The sequence below is a fragment of the Apis laboriosa genome, unplaced genomic scaffold, assembly GCF_014066325.1.
Source record: "Apis laboriosa isolate Shangri-la unplaced genomic scaffold, ASM1406632v1 scaffold22_cov146, whole genome shotgun sequence".
In the NCBI taxonomy this organism is placed as follows: Eukaryota; Metazoa; Arthropoda; class Insecta; order Hymenoptera; family Apidae; genus Apis; species Apis laboriosa.
Genome location: NW_025222414.1, coordinates 416,867 through 432,429, shown reverse-complemented (window position 1 = coordinate 432,429; position 15,563 = coordinate 416,867). Strand labels below are relative to the sequence as shown.

At 38.5% G+C, this 15,563-nt stretch overlaps 1 long non-coding RNA gene across 1 annotated transcript in view; it reads right to left on the bottom strand.

The window, feature by feature from the left end:
- Positions 1 to 15,563, bottom strand: part of LOC122713109 — a 55,755-nt gene that overhangs the window by 35,636 nt on the left and 4,556 nt on the right. Inside the window, exon 2 of the long non-coding RNA XR_006346452.1 lies at positions 1,607 to 1,709. This is a non-coding gene — a long non-coding RNA (uncharacterized LOC122713109). The remainder of the gene's footprint in view (positions 1 to 1,606; positions 1,710 to 15,563) is intronic.

The following is a 15,563-nucleotide window of genomic DNA, read 5'->3' as shown; positions in this document are numbered from 1 at the left end:
AAAAAAAAAAAAAAAACGATCGTAAATTCGATTAGATACGACGTTGGTCTCGTTTGTTGGAAGAATTTAGCGCAAAAAACTAATTGATTATTCAATGAGCACGTGGAATAAGGGCGCTTCGATCAATCGGGGCCAAAACCCGTTGAAATATAGCGGGGGAATCTGTCAGAATTCGCCGCGTTTGAATACGGATTAGCGGCGCGTGTTGAACCTATTATATTTCCAAACCTATCCTATGCCCAAACACGGCGCGGTAAAGAGTTCCGCGAACGGTTTGCGAAACTCACAGCTTCTCATTATCATAACCACATTTACGGTGTCCTAAATCGAAAATTCATCGCTCAGCTGACCCTGCGTAACCCATGAAACGCAAGGGAATAACTCTTTACTACTCGTAGAGAATTTTATTGCCAACACGTGAATCCTCATTGTCTTTTTTTTTTTTTTTTTCCTTTTTTCCTTTCTTTTTTCTTTTCTTTCCTTTTTTTTTTTTTTTTTTTTTTTTTTCCTACCCCACGAATCGTAATAACTCTTCACGCACGACGAGAAGAGAAGAGAATTCGAAATCAGAAACGAATTCCTCGGAAATTCCACGGATTCCAACGATATCCAACGATGTGGATAATCGATAAGATATTTGACGTATCGCAGCAAATATTGGAATATTGGAAGATCATCTCTGTCAATTAACTCGCATTGTTATCTATCTCCCCTATTTCCAGAAGAACCGCAATAAAACGTCTTTAAACCGTAGGACAGCTACGTCGATGACAGCTCGTTCCGCTTAATCGGTGCGGTTTCCAGAGCGGGCCAAGTTGTTTCATTGATCGTTCCGTTTCCCGCGAGAGTAACGCGTTCCCATTGATCGAACGGACAGGCGCCGATCCCTTCTTATCTGCCCTAATAATTTCCAAGCTTAGCCTATGCTATATCATATTATTGCCGAACCGGGGGGCCCCCCTCGACACGCACGATACGAAGAAGCAATAGAGATCTCGATTTCTTTAAACAGTTGCAATCGTTATCCCCGTTTCGAGGGCAATATGCAACCCGGTTTAACGAGCTTTGCATCAATACGCGCGCCGATTACTTGCCGCCAACGGCTGCTACCGATTTTATTGCGGCGAGCAGCGATAGCGAACTGTGAAATAGCCGCCGCACGCGTGCACGTTGGCGGACGTTGCCTCGGACTCCTCTCTTTCCCCTCCTCCAATATTTTATCGATCCGTGTGCAATTTGTAAAAAGAGAAATTTGAAAAAAGAAGGATAAATTTTGGAAATCGAAACGCGTCGAAACGGGACATTTGGAAGAATAATACGAATAATAGTGGGAAGGAAGGAGAGGAAAAGGTTTGTGACTCGTTGGTTTTTTCGTTTCTTTTTTTTTTTTTTTTTTTTTTTTTTTTTTNNTTTTTTTTTTTTTTTTTTTTTTTTTTTGAAAGGAAGTTGATTCGATCAGGACGAGGAGTTAAAACGAAGGGGCGAATGCGATCGATACATCCTTCGATCCCTGTTAAAATATTTGAAATTTCTTCCCACGAGAATGGCGACGCGTCAACTTGAGCATTAATCAAGAACGTTTTGCTACTTATCGAGTTGTACTCACCACAAGCACCACGTGTTGGTTCCGCGTTGGAGATAAATTCTCCTGAATGCCTGCTTCTTCCTTCTCCTCTTCTTACACCGTGTTAACATTCCCTGGCTGATGCCTGGAAACGGTAAGAATGAAATAGTTCATTAGCCGGCGAGCATTGGCCACAATCGCGAGTCGACAAGCCGGAAAAAGAGAAAATACCGTCTATTAAGCGATATCCGCGAGCGGATATTATCTACTCGTTAGCGGTTTCAGGAAAAAGCTTTATCGAGCTTCTTCTTCTTATCGACGAGGAAAATCTTCCATCTAGGAAGAAATCTAGGAGGAAAATTCGTTTCGCTCAACGCGTGTTCTTTATATGTCGTGTACGAACTCGGATCGACTTAATTAACATCTCTTATCTGATCTTACGAAATAATTACGATTAATAATTTATTCGAGCTGCGAGAGGAAAAATTGTAAACCGTGTCACCGCACCGCGAGACATTGACCTTTGCTCCCTTTGCTAAGGATCCAGATCCAAGATATTATATATATATATATTATAAATTGCAGATAGGATTGGAAAACAGAACGGCTTGTACAGAAGTTGTGATTATTAAATGAATTATATTAATATCTCGCGGTATTAATAAAACGGTATATTTATATAAATCTTAGGAGGAAAGGAAATAAAATATATTTATAAGAGTAGATCTAACTTTGGGTTAATTGGAACAATATCGAGTAAAAAAAATGTTCTAGTTGTATTCAAAGATCCCTCGAGATAAAGAATTCTCTTCTTATCAACGAACGCGGAACGAAAATCCAGCTTTGATGACACAGTTAATTTGCGTAATAGCTCGGTAAATATATTATAATTGAGAGATTATTTTGTTACATAATTAATCCTCTCCGATATTCGAAATTTCCATTTTACACATTTGGAAACTAAACTATCCTTAATACCCTCTCTCTCCTAATTTAATTTGACTTCTCATCCGTCTCCGTCTCTCTTTCGAATATCAAATCTAGAAAGCTTCTTTATCTTAGAATCATCGTCAACTCGTAAATCAGAGGGCCGAAATTTCACGGAAATTAGAAACGTGACACACGTGGAGAATTCGTTTTCGAATCGGCGCGGATCGAAACGAGTAATGATATTCGGCTGTCAACTATTAATCGTCCACGAGGGGAGAAGAAAAGAAAAGAAAAGAAGAGAAGAGAAAAAAAAAAATGATAAAAAAATGTGTCGAAAGCGATGACATGGGTTATTTCGCGTCGCCACGTGGAGAGAAGGAAAAGAAAAAAAAAAAAAAAAAAAGAGAGCAACGACGCGACGTGTACGTGCGAATCTCATCCGCACGTTGAAGGGAACGAACGAAATGCTTTCGACCGGTATCTTAACAAGGTCGTATCCGAGACCTCCGATTTCAAGTACGACAAAAAATTGGCCGACGTGCAAAGAGGATTATTAATAGGTGTACAGCGATTAATTACCGTTGAAAGAAACGCGTACAAGATTTGAGAAATTAATTTTTCAAGAAAAGTAATATAGGATTAATGTTTTTTTCTTTTTTTTTTTTTTTTTTTTTTTTTTTGATCCGTGTAGAGTATTTATTGTATATTTATATATTTGTATAGTTTTTATATAGCTAATTCGTTCGCGTTAATCCGCGAATTAACGTTGAAGGAGGGATGATGATTTATCGGGATGTATAGTATTTACACGATACTTTGATTTTATTCAGAAGAAATAAATATCCATCGATCTTTTCCTTTTGACACGAACACTGTCATTAATATCTCTTTGAATTGACGCGTACATATTCCTTTCTTCGCGATACTTCAATATCCCGATTAAAGTGTGTAAATATATAGAAGTTGCAGCTACATATTTCATTGCTACATTATTTAGTATTGAATATTTTATGCGTGGTTGCCAACGTATATTACCAATTCGCTACATATATATGTATATATTATATATGTATATATATATAAATTAAAATATCATTTTCCATTTCGAAAAGAGTCATTACTCTTAATAAAACGAGTAATTTATTCGCGCGTGTTAATGTTTTATTTGCGAATAGAAACGAATCGATGCTGATGATGTTAATTTATTAAATCGTAGCGATCTTTTCATTTTATCTTCTCCGTTTTATTTATAACTAGTTTCAGAAACAAACGTCCAACATATTTTCTACTTTACGCGTTGTATAATCGCTTAAATTAACGATACAAACTGCCTGCATAATATATCGCATCGCGAAAACGTTAACATCGAACGAAAACACGGTCGGCGTCACTTTTCGAAATTATCGACGTTCGATAAAGCAGCACGTCCGTCTCGAAACGAATTGATCCGAATTTAATAACGTTGAACGATCGTTTAAGAAGAAGAGAAAGAATTCGTACGAGATGTTTCGTGTAAATAATAAAACGAGATGCAAATTTATAGAAAATTCGTTCGCAAGGATTTTATCACATCGATGTCAATCTCGAACTAATATAACGCTCGCCAATTCATCAAGGTTAATATAAAAAGGGATGCGTTGCTCGGTTTTTCACCCGTACGGGTTACGAGAGTTTGAAACAGGACACTAAGTAAGCACATTCTTCTATCCCGGTTCGCGCGAATAAAACTTCTCCCGCGAAATGTTTTGCTTTGCGAGAAATCATGTGAATAGTCCTTTCATCGAGTGAATGAACCGATTGTGGGGCAAAAGTAGTTTTTGACTCGATAGGATGTTATTTTTCTATGGGGAGGAAAAAGCCGATTTATAAATTCATACGAGCTCCTCTCGTAAACGTGGAAATCGAGTTTTTAATACTCTTTGAAATTAATCGTTGCTTGCGATAATTAATTCGACGATATACATATATATATATATATATGTACAATTAATTAATCTTGACATGAAGATTGCATTCGGTTCGATTGCACTTCGAAGAGAAGTAATTAAAAGTTGAATTAATCGTCAACGATGAATTAAAATACAATTCTGATATGGGAGAAGCGGTGTATCGGTAAAAAAAAAAAAAAAAAAAAAAAAATATTGGAAAATGATACATGCGGTTTATAACTATCGATCGCGTAAATGATAAACGATACTCTACGTAGTACAATAAGATTCGCTTCTACACCGGTCGGTATAATTGCTTTACAACAAGGATTAATCATATAATATATATTTTATGATTAACGAAAGAAAACAGTTTATTTTGATATATCTTGCTCACTAATCTCAATTTTTGAAGGATGGAATTTAAAATATGGAATTATAAATACGAGAGGTGTATATATATATATATATGTGCGTAGATGATATTAGGTAACAGAAACGACTAGAAAGCGTCGCCATTAAATATGTAATAGTGCATTATTTTATCGGATGAAAAACTCACACTGCTTTATTTAATGAGTAATTTAACCCTATCAGATCTTAGAGCGGCAATCGGAACCGGTTGATCACGATCGATTGACCAACCGAGATACACAGTCACGTAGCTGTGGGGTACATCGATTCGATGTGACAACGGATCGATTATAAAAATCACCTGTAATAATCCTAATATTAAAATTACTCGGGGGAAAAAAATTTTTCGGGGAAGAGACAACAGAGATATTAAATCTGTTAATGAATCGCTTAATATTAATAAACCGGTTATTTTTTTTTTTTTACAACCCCCCCAACTTGAAACTTTGAACCCACGATTCATCGATTCTATGAGTATCAATAAGATTCATTAAAGATGATGATTGGGCTCATAACAACGCTATTTGTCTCTATCTATCATCTATTATGAAATTTTTTTCTTAATTCAACTAGCTGAAACGGGTTTCGAACGTGTTGGTTCGCCTACCCTCCTCTTTTGCCACGCGAATTATTATAAATATGCCTACGATTTGATTACGACACAACAACTCGTATACAACTTCGTATAACCGCCACATTTGCGCACCCGCGCGCGAGTTCGTCGCGCGAGAAAATAACCGTCCATGCGATATTATTTTTTTTTTCTTTTAATTAACCATTTCTCAACGCGGAGCGATCCCCCCCCGATTTCGGTCATTTCCACACTCCGGTTTTGAACTTGGATGGAAGAAAAAAAAAAAAAAAAATTACATTCAATTTTACGATCCCCAGTCACGAACATGTTGCAATTTATTCTGGAATCATAGATATCAAATAACAACCCGAGAAAAAAAAAAAAAAAAGAAAAACACACATACTTTTTCAGTAAAAAGAAAAAGAAAAAAAAAAAAAGAAGTATAGGAGGCGAGAAGTATATAGGATGAACGACGAGCGCACGGTTGCATGTAATTATGCGCGGCAATTAGATACTTTGAGGAATGTAATCCTCAACTTTTCTCTCTCGATCCTATCCCACCAAAAGAATATCCCATCCATCATTGTACCTACTGCTCGCGGTGGAACCACTCGAGAGACTTTCACGCAGCGTGAACAGAGGCTGGAGATCAAGATTCTTGTCGAGATCTATCCAGACGGGCGCACGCATCAGAGTGTTCTTAAGTGGCTCTTGACCTCGCACTTCTATAACTTTACGATATAATATATGCACGCGGAGGACTCGTGGTCTCTTTTTTTTTTCTCTCTCTCTCTCTCTCTTTCTTCCTTTCTTTCTTTTCCTTTTTCTTTTTTTTTTTTTTTTTGTTTTTTGTAAATGATAACGTCACCCTTTCGAATTTCGACGCGGCTGTAAAAACGAAACGTTAATCGCGCATCCGTGTAAAACGAAAAATTGGAGCGAAACAAGGTGCTCGAGACGAGAAATGGCGGCCACTAGAGTCTGCAGGATTTACCGTGATGTTTGTCTGATCTTGAAACAGGTCGAACGAATATGTATGCGCGTGACTCGAGTTTTATAAAGAGAGAATCGTCGATGCACAGAGAGAGAGAGAAAGAGAGAGAGAGGGAGAGAGCAAAAGAGCGATTTGTAATTTTAATTTCGAAACGGCGTTATATTGTATTTGATGATCTTTTTCTGTAGCTATCGCTGGATGGAAAAACTGTGGAAATGATACGTCGTTCATTAAGAGAGAGAGAGAGAGAGAGAGAGAAAGAGAAAAAAGAGTAAATTAATAATGCAATAATAGAAACGTCAGAAGTTTGATATAGCGAGCGAGTCTCTATATCTGTAACTCGTATTAAAATTGCGTACGAATATTAAATAACACGATCATAAGTTGGAGTAATAAATTAGAGGCCAACAGGGTAAATAGAATTTTGAGGTATCGAATATCGAATGCTAATATTGTGTCGATGACTCACGCTATTTAAAAGTATTAATTACTAACTTTCACGATTGATAAAATAATCTCCCGTGTTGCCTTTTTTTTAACGCTTCAGCTGGCTGAAATTAAAAATTTATTTATCTTCGAAATTTATCGATTGATTTATCTATCTGCGACAAGAATGCATTTTTCTTCGATACGAATAAAGAGGAGACGTGAATTTTGTGAAAAGAAGCTTATCGAGTCTAAAACAATCGTGTCTCGCCATTTTTACCATTGATCGGCCGTGTCGCCAGATTGGCGTGAATTACACCTGTGCCTATGTCATCCTAGACAAGTTGAGTAGGGGAAAAAAAGAAGAATAAAGAAAAATATAACCAATACAGACCCGCCAGTTACCGCAGATAACACAGGCACGAGTAATAGTAAATAGGTCAGTCACCTTCGTAGATATACTAGCTGTTATATAAATCTTAAAGCTGTAACGCAACACCATAAAGAATTATATCGTCGTGATTTGGCTTATCGTAGTTCACGATTCTGATGGAAACAGATGGTGACAAAATTTGGTGATTCTTCGAAATCCTAGCAAAACCGATAACTTAAATCGTTTGTAAAAGAAAAAAAAAATTCACGAGAAGAAAAAGTCTTTCTGCAAAATATTTAAACCGCCTTAAGGAAAATATTTCTTGATTTCTTGATTGCTAGATAGATAGATACTATATTACATATATATATATTCGTATCGAAAGCAATCTGGGACAAGAATACGTTCCAAGACTCTTATTAATTTTTTTAGAAACGAATAGCTTCGATCGTATGGTCTTTTTCACGCGAAAAAAAAAATTGGTTGGCGTCTGATTTTAACGTCGAAAACGAGCACGAGTTCGAACATTCCCTGTTTTTTTTTTTTTTTTTTTTTTTTTTCAAACTTATCAGAAATCTTGGTGGAACTCCACGTGGAAGTTTTCAAGATAGCGTAGCTCAGACTTTTACCGGCTGCGTTGTTTACATCGACCAGGTTTTCTTCCGTAACTAATGTGGTCGTGAGCCTCCCGTGAAAACCGACCTTAACATGCACGTGTATACGCAAGGTCAGAGCTTTTACTTTACTCAACTGGTTTGTTATGACCGGCGTATCAAAAGGGACGGTAAATTATAACGTTCCCAAGGTATTTTTCAGGTAATTTTATTCCATACGTTTTCGAGCAATAATAACGTAAAAATAACTTCCATTTTTATACGCGTTAAAAATTTAAACAATTTTTCAATCTTGACGAGGCTTTAATAATCGTATTATGGAAATTGAATTGTAATTATTATTATTGTTAATTTATTATTATACATTTTACTGTGAATGAGAAACAAAGTAATTCAAACGGGAGAGTTTAATTTAGCAGATTTTTTTTTTTTTTTTATATTATAAAGAAAAGAGGAATGGTTGGGCATAAAAGCGAAAGCTTCGTTCTACTAGCTACTTAATATTAGAGTGGAATGATCGATTCACGTCAATCTCTCTACAAGTTTAATAACCTCGTCTGGTAAATATGAATGTCAGCGCATAGTTATGATTGCATACCCGATAGACAAGCTATTCAACTATTTTAAACATCGTTCAATTGTCGACTTCGTTGCAGTCTAGACTCTAGACCTAGACAGTAGCAAAGGTTACGTAACATTTAATAACGAACGATCTATAATCCATCAACTTTCTCCACAGCAAATTTCTGACGCGCTCGAAATACTCGAACATAACATATTCGTTCGAAAATCGCGTTTTTTTTTTTTTTAAAAATTAAAAAAAAGAAAAGAAAAAAAAAAGAAACAAATTTTGCCACGATACGACAAAAATTTTATCCGGATAAACGGATGGAACAGATCCCGGTTCCAAAGATCCCCTTTATTCGATCCAAATTAGTGAACGCGAACCCGACAAGAATTCGCATCGGTTCTTTAATTATCGTAACCTCGTAAATTGGTCGAATAAATAGACGTTCGCATGTAATATGCGGAAGAAGTTATCCAACGGCCAAAATTAACCAACGGGCACTTTGCCATTTATATAAATTTCTCGTTGCTCCTTTTCGCATCGATGCACTCGATATACCGAGAGATATCGCCATCTTTGTCATGCTAATCCCATGCATAAATGTACCGAGCCGGTGCTCGTCTGTGCAACTCGTCTTTCATAGAATATTTCCATCTGTCAAAATACTGCGCGACATAGGATTGAGTCGACATGGAACGAGTACAAAGATGTTTTAGAAATCTCTCTCTCTCTCTCTCTCTCTCTCTCTCTCTCTCTCTCTCTCTCTCTCTCTCTTCAACCCTTTCTCGTTCCTCTTTCGTTCGTTTGTTTGTTTTTCTTTTTTACAATAATCGGGCACGACGATCTGGAATTAGCTCGATCTTGAAATATTAAATGTACGTCTGGCCGTAGGGGAAATCCGATATTGAAATTGAGCACGGCGACACGTAGTAAATGCGCGTATTATCATCAAAAGCTAAGCAACGGAAGATTGGCGACAGTTGGCTGCTTTCTCTCATTGGAGCGAAACCATGCTTCAGACCGGCGACAAAGGCGACGAAACTGGAAGGGAATAAACTAACGACGTCGCATGGCTCGTCCATCTGCTTCTCATAGCACTTAAATCACCATGTAAGAAGATTACAATCAGCGTACATGACTACTTTGACCGAGGCGCAGTCGAAAACACGACACAATGGCCAGAGGTACTACGAGGAATAGGTTACAGATCAATGGAACTCCTCCCCTCCCCTCTCTTTTTTCCTTTCCTTTTCTTTCCTTTTTTTTTTTTTTTTACAAAAAGAACGTGATTATAAGAGATATTGGCCGCGCCCAGAAACGTAGCAGAGATTTGCCTCCTGTTCCTAATAAAACTTAATTGGGAAGGAATTCGTCGTGGCGTCGTTTGTCAAATATTTTTTTTTTTTTTAAAAAGAAGGGGAGAGAGAGAGAGAGAGAGAATCCTTCGAGAGAGTCAAATTGAAAATAATTTTTCGAATTATTATGGGACGTGGAAGAGGATATTTTGCGAGATACAATTACATCGTGTTACGATAAATTTGAAGAGCGCGAGAAATCGTATCTGTAAAAATGCATTTTGATGAAGTTGATGAAGAAATTGAAATATATATCGACGGGAAATAATTTGTGATATTCTTTAATCTGTCCGTTGACGGCAAAATGAATATTACGACTCTAAAACGGGAGGCCAAAAATATTCGAGAACCGTTATGAGGCACTACGTGAAAGGAAGATCGAAATAAAAAATATATAGGGTACTTTACGTACTGGGTGTCCCGATATTTAATGACATTTTTTTTAAAGGCGAATCATTATTACAGAGGATTATTATTATCGCCAATTATTGCATCGAAATTGTAAAAAAAAAAATATATATAAATTTCGAAATATTCTTTATTCGTAAAAATATACGACGGGGTAAATTTTCATAAATCGAAAAAATTATAACTTTATATACGGGAAGTTGGGAAGAAGTTAAAAACATTGCATAGAATTATAAAAATTGTAAAAAGAAAATTGTTAGAAAAGATCTTGAAGAGATTGAATATTTCCGACTATCCGACACCGACAAAAGTCTTAATACGCTAATATAACCGGACTCATCTCCCAATCAAGTATCATAAATTTTCATTGCATCGTACGATTCATAAGATGTCACAGGTAACAAGCATGAAATTTGTTGATTGCACTGACACCACGATGCGAAACATAAATTACGCGGTATAGTACTTATTACACGCGATTTCACAGTAACTCAAAATATCTGAAAGGAATAAATACAAAGTCTATTGTTCGGTGACTTATGCTAGCCGGCCGTCTTATATTGCGCATTATATCATCGCACTGTTTGCTCTATCACAATGAAAATGGCTCGGTGTATAAAACGAATTGCCATGCCACGGCAATAAAATATAGTTCATCGTGCGGTGACGTCCACCACATAAGTCGTAAAGAACATCCCATCTACCAGCCACAACCGAAAAGACCATCTCTTTGTCTTTTATCCACACTCCGCAAAATACCACCGTGACTTATACCACGCGTTAAATCGTGAGAAAATCTTTTCCCCTCCTTATTAATTTAAATCCTCTCTTTAAATTCTCCGTTGTTCCTCGATTATCCCTCCCCCAAATAAAATTACTATTACCCCTCCCTCTCGAAAAAACCAACTCTTCGAAAAGACGTAAAAGTCTCTGGTTCTCGATCTTCAAAAGCGCGACGCATCTTCGTTTTCTTCCATGCACATGCTGCAGAAGAGAAGGAAAAAAAAAGAAAAGAAATCGAGAACACTTTCTCCATTTTTTTCTCGGCTCGAATTCATCGAGGACGTAACGTAACTTTTCAAATTATTCCATCTCTCGAGGCCTCGAAGGAGATGATCAGTCGGGACGAAACGATCCATCCATCCAAGGGAATAATGCCTTCGGTTGGTCTCCGTTCGAGTGGAGGGCCGGACGAGTTCGTTCATGGTCCGCCGGAGTCGATATATCCACCTTCGGCCGAGTTAACGTAACGTAATCGTGTTCGTTCCCTCTGGATTCAGCGAGAAAGAGAGAGAGGGAGAGGAACGCGAAAATGTTCAGTCGGATCGGCTTGGCCGCGTAAGGCGCTCGCCTTGGCAAAATGTCGCAGGCAATATTCGTGAAAGTCAATTTACATCGTTGCTCCTTACCCGAGGAGGGATACCCGGTGACGTCAACTTCGATTACAGCCAAATTCAATGGCAAGGTCTTTGGCCTCGCCACCTCCCTGTATTAAGGTCAAAGACAGCGAGAAAAGTCTGTCGATACGATCGGCTATCGTCAGCCTTGGTCCTCGCCGAAGATATATGTACGGCGTGCACGCACGCCGCCGAAATTGCGAGGAGGGACGAATTGGACGGATCCTCTTCCTCTGGGAAACGATATACGACGTAACGTCGTTTCCAATGTTCTTTCAAATGTTTATTCCATTTCTTTGCTCGATTCTGTACTTACCCCTACCCCTTTCTTTTTTTTTTTTTTAATATGGATATTTTACGGATATTTTTTTCGATCGATTCGAGAAATTTGACATTTACATTTGATCTATTTAATCGATCAAAAGCAGGTAGGTAAATGTAATAAATTATGCGCAGTGAGAGTGAGCACAGGGTGGTTGGACCGGATCGACTACCGGACTATACCGGTTCCAATTTTTCCTCCGATAAATTTGAAACAAAGTTCCTTGGATTGTAATAAGTGGCCGTCGGGATTTACATATCCAAGGAGTGGACAACCGAAATACCATTGTAATTTGCAACGGGTGAACAAAATAATCGTGGTTCTTGTGCGAACAAGAACTTTATTACGAGGACAATTGGAAGGTATTTACGAGGCAGGGTGATTTAAGAAGAGCAAACGAGCGGGCTGAAAGGGATTCTCTCCACCGCTTTAATTTCGCGTGTTGTTGCAAAGAATTCGGCCATCTCTCTCGATTGCACCGCGACCAAGGCCAAGAATACCTCCTCCTCCCTCCCAAGTATTTCTTCTGATCCCCGCTTCGGCGACCGAAGAATAACGCGTACGAATGAAGATAAAAGGTGTAAAGGGGGAGGGAGGAGGGTAGACGAGACGTTAGACCGCGGGATAATTCTGGAGGTCGGAGTTAAAAGCGTGGGCGGGGATCAAGATAAATCATTTGCATACCGCGCTTTTATACCGCGCCGCGTGTTTACACGCCCACGAGTACGGTGTATTAACGACACTTTAACGAAGATACGCGGAAAACCGCGAGATACCGGACCCAAAATTTTTCGAAACGTCGGCCACGCTCTAATGAATAAGACATGTAACGCGAGGAATTTTATTAATATCCCCTCCTCCGGTTGACAGGTTCGTTAGCGAAATTGCACGCCATCGAGATAATAACTGATACAATAGCTGATTTTGAACGAACGATCATCGACCAGCAAATTGGATAGATAAGGAATACAAATACGCAACGATTCGAGGTTTTTCAAATTCCTTCAAAAACCACACCCGTTGCTTGAAATTGAATAGAATCGCTTGCGAAAAGAATAGAAATGCCGATACACCCTCGCAATGCCCTAACTAACACTGTGCCGTAACGTGAGAAATATGCGCGTAATACCCATGTGATCCAACGTTAAATTATATGGACAATGAGGGAATAAGTATACACGGCGTATACCAACACCTCCGAGGATCGAATTTATCCACCCGTAATTATTCACGATTAAATGAATTACACGGTGTACGATTACCTCGTCGTTTCGATACGGAAACCGCCTTTGTCCGTTTTCCGGATTATTGTGTTTTTCGGTGATCGTGATTCGTGGGTTCCCCGATTCCCTTCGAGGGTGCAATCGAGATAATCGATCGTACACCTCCCACAAGATTACAACCGCCGTGCAACCTCGGGGAGGGGAAAGGAGGGGAAGGGATTTGCAAATTGATTCGTACGTGTAACGTCTTCGAGTGGATCTTAAAGATTTTTTTACCGCAATTCGAAGCTAAATTCCATCGAGTCTCCCTTTTTTTTCCCTTTTCGTAACGCGAAATTAATAAGAATCGATCGATGAATCGATGATCGATGTTTATAAAATGGAACGAGGGGATAATTTTTATCATTTCATCTTCTCGATCATTCTTCTCGAAAATATGACCTACGGATCTACGGTTCGATCGATGCAATCGTAAAGCTTTCAAGCTTGTGAGCCGCGTCATGCTCGAGCCGAATAAATTAATTCGACGTTTATAACGAGCGATTTATAACGGCCGGATATTTATTGGGAAGGGGGATCATCGAATGGAACCGCGCGTCGAATCGTCGAAAGCGTTATTTATCAGTGAAATTATTCCTGAACAACGTCAACAACCACCACATCTTAGGGCGTGGACCCTAAGAATTGAAGCGGGGTTGAATGCAAGAAAATGAACCTTGAAATATATAGCGTTTGACGTAATAGATATTCGAGGAGGTGGCGCGTTTAAAACTTGGTAAAAGTAAGGAATGAAGGATCACTTTGGAAACGGGCGTGCCTAGGAAACTGGTTTTCCGATCTGATTGAGAGTAATGTTGCGTCCGCCGAGTTCCGTTTTATGAATGAAAGTCCAAGCTTGTCTACCGTTAGTAACTGTCTCTCCGCGTTTCGAAAAATCGGAAACGAGTCAGAAACGACGCGTTTCCGCGTCGAAGAGGAACGAAGGTTTCGATTTATTATTCGTGGCAACGAATTTCCAACAACACTCTTCCCTTCGCGAGAAGGGAAGAGAATACGGAAGATACGCACACAATTAAGAAGAAGAAGAAAAAGAAAAAGAAGAAGAAGGAGTAATCATGTACGTATTAAATGGATATATCAAAGTGTGTGCACAAGTGCACACGTGTACACACGTGCGGACAGATAATGTTGGAAACCGCTTTTCTTCAACGCAATTATGATCAAATTGTTCTGCCTCGTATAAGATACACGGTTGGCAGCTTGACAAACGCGTACGAACGTGTATGCATATAATAAAAGGGTCAGTGACATTCGGTATAGATATCATTGGTCGTAAACTTTTCGTTTCGAGCTTTGTACGACACACGCGCATTCCTTGCCAGCTGGTAACATTCGAATAAAAATACGCGGGTTTTATGCACGCCATCGTGGTACCTGGAAACAACGTTTAGAAGAACTCTCACTTCCAACAACCCGGTTTTGTAGGACAAATATAATTGATCGAGTTGTGTAACGGGTACGAGGCACGAAATAACTCTCAGGCGCGGACATTTGTTACGATAAGATGGCATTTCCCTTCGCTTCGGCTACGGCCACCATTTCAAGCCCGCTGTTTACAGTTATGCACAATGTGGTATCAATGTGAATAATTTCATTCCCACTCTATGCGATAAATCATCGAGATCAAACGGTGGAAATCTTGATCTTGAGAGGAGTAGGGAGTATAGTGTATGTCCAAGGGGAGGGTAATAAAAATTTTAGAGAAGAATATTCTATAAAAAAAAAAAAAAAATATCGTGCTCGTTTGAACGTTGAACGTTTGAAAGTAGTAAGAATCTCTGAAACAAAAATGGCCGCGCGTTCTATCTTTCTATGGTTCAATAACGCACGTGACATTGTTGATTGCACGATATTTATTAATTAATCGTTAAATTATCGGTCTTATTTGTATGCAGCGCATGACACACGATATCTATATTTGTACCAATGCTCGTTCAATTGAGTTAAACATGAATGGTTTAATCAGCTGCAATTTGTTTAATTAGTTAGAGTAGTAGTATAATTTGTCTCTAGCGCAACTACAAATTGGCTGTCCCACCTCGCTGAAGTTGAATTTAATAATACGATACGGTTGAATACGAGTACAAAAAAATCAAGATCTTGAAAGAAATCTTGGAGGGAAAAAAAAAATATATATATATATATATATAAAACGAAATACGCTATATAATTTCTTAAAACGTAGCCACGAATAACGGTACAATCAATGTCTACTTAAAGTTTTATCGCCTAAGACAAACCGACAAGACAATTTTAATCAGGTAGTAATTTCAATACCCCGATAAAATTGAGCAGAAAACTGTGTCAAACGGTATGTCAGATACGTGTTAACAAGCACGATAAACGAAGAAACAGTGTGCAAGTCCTTTATTATCGTCGTGGCAAAGTGCACGGAATGAGATAGCGAGGCCTA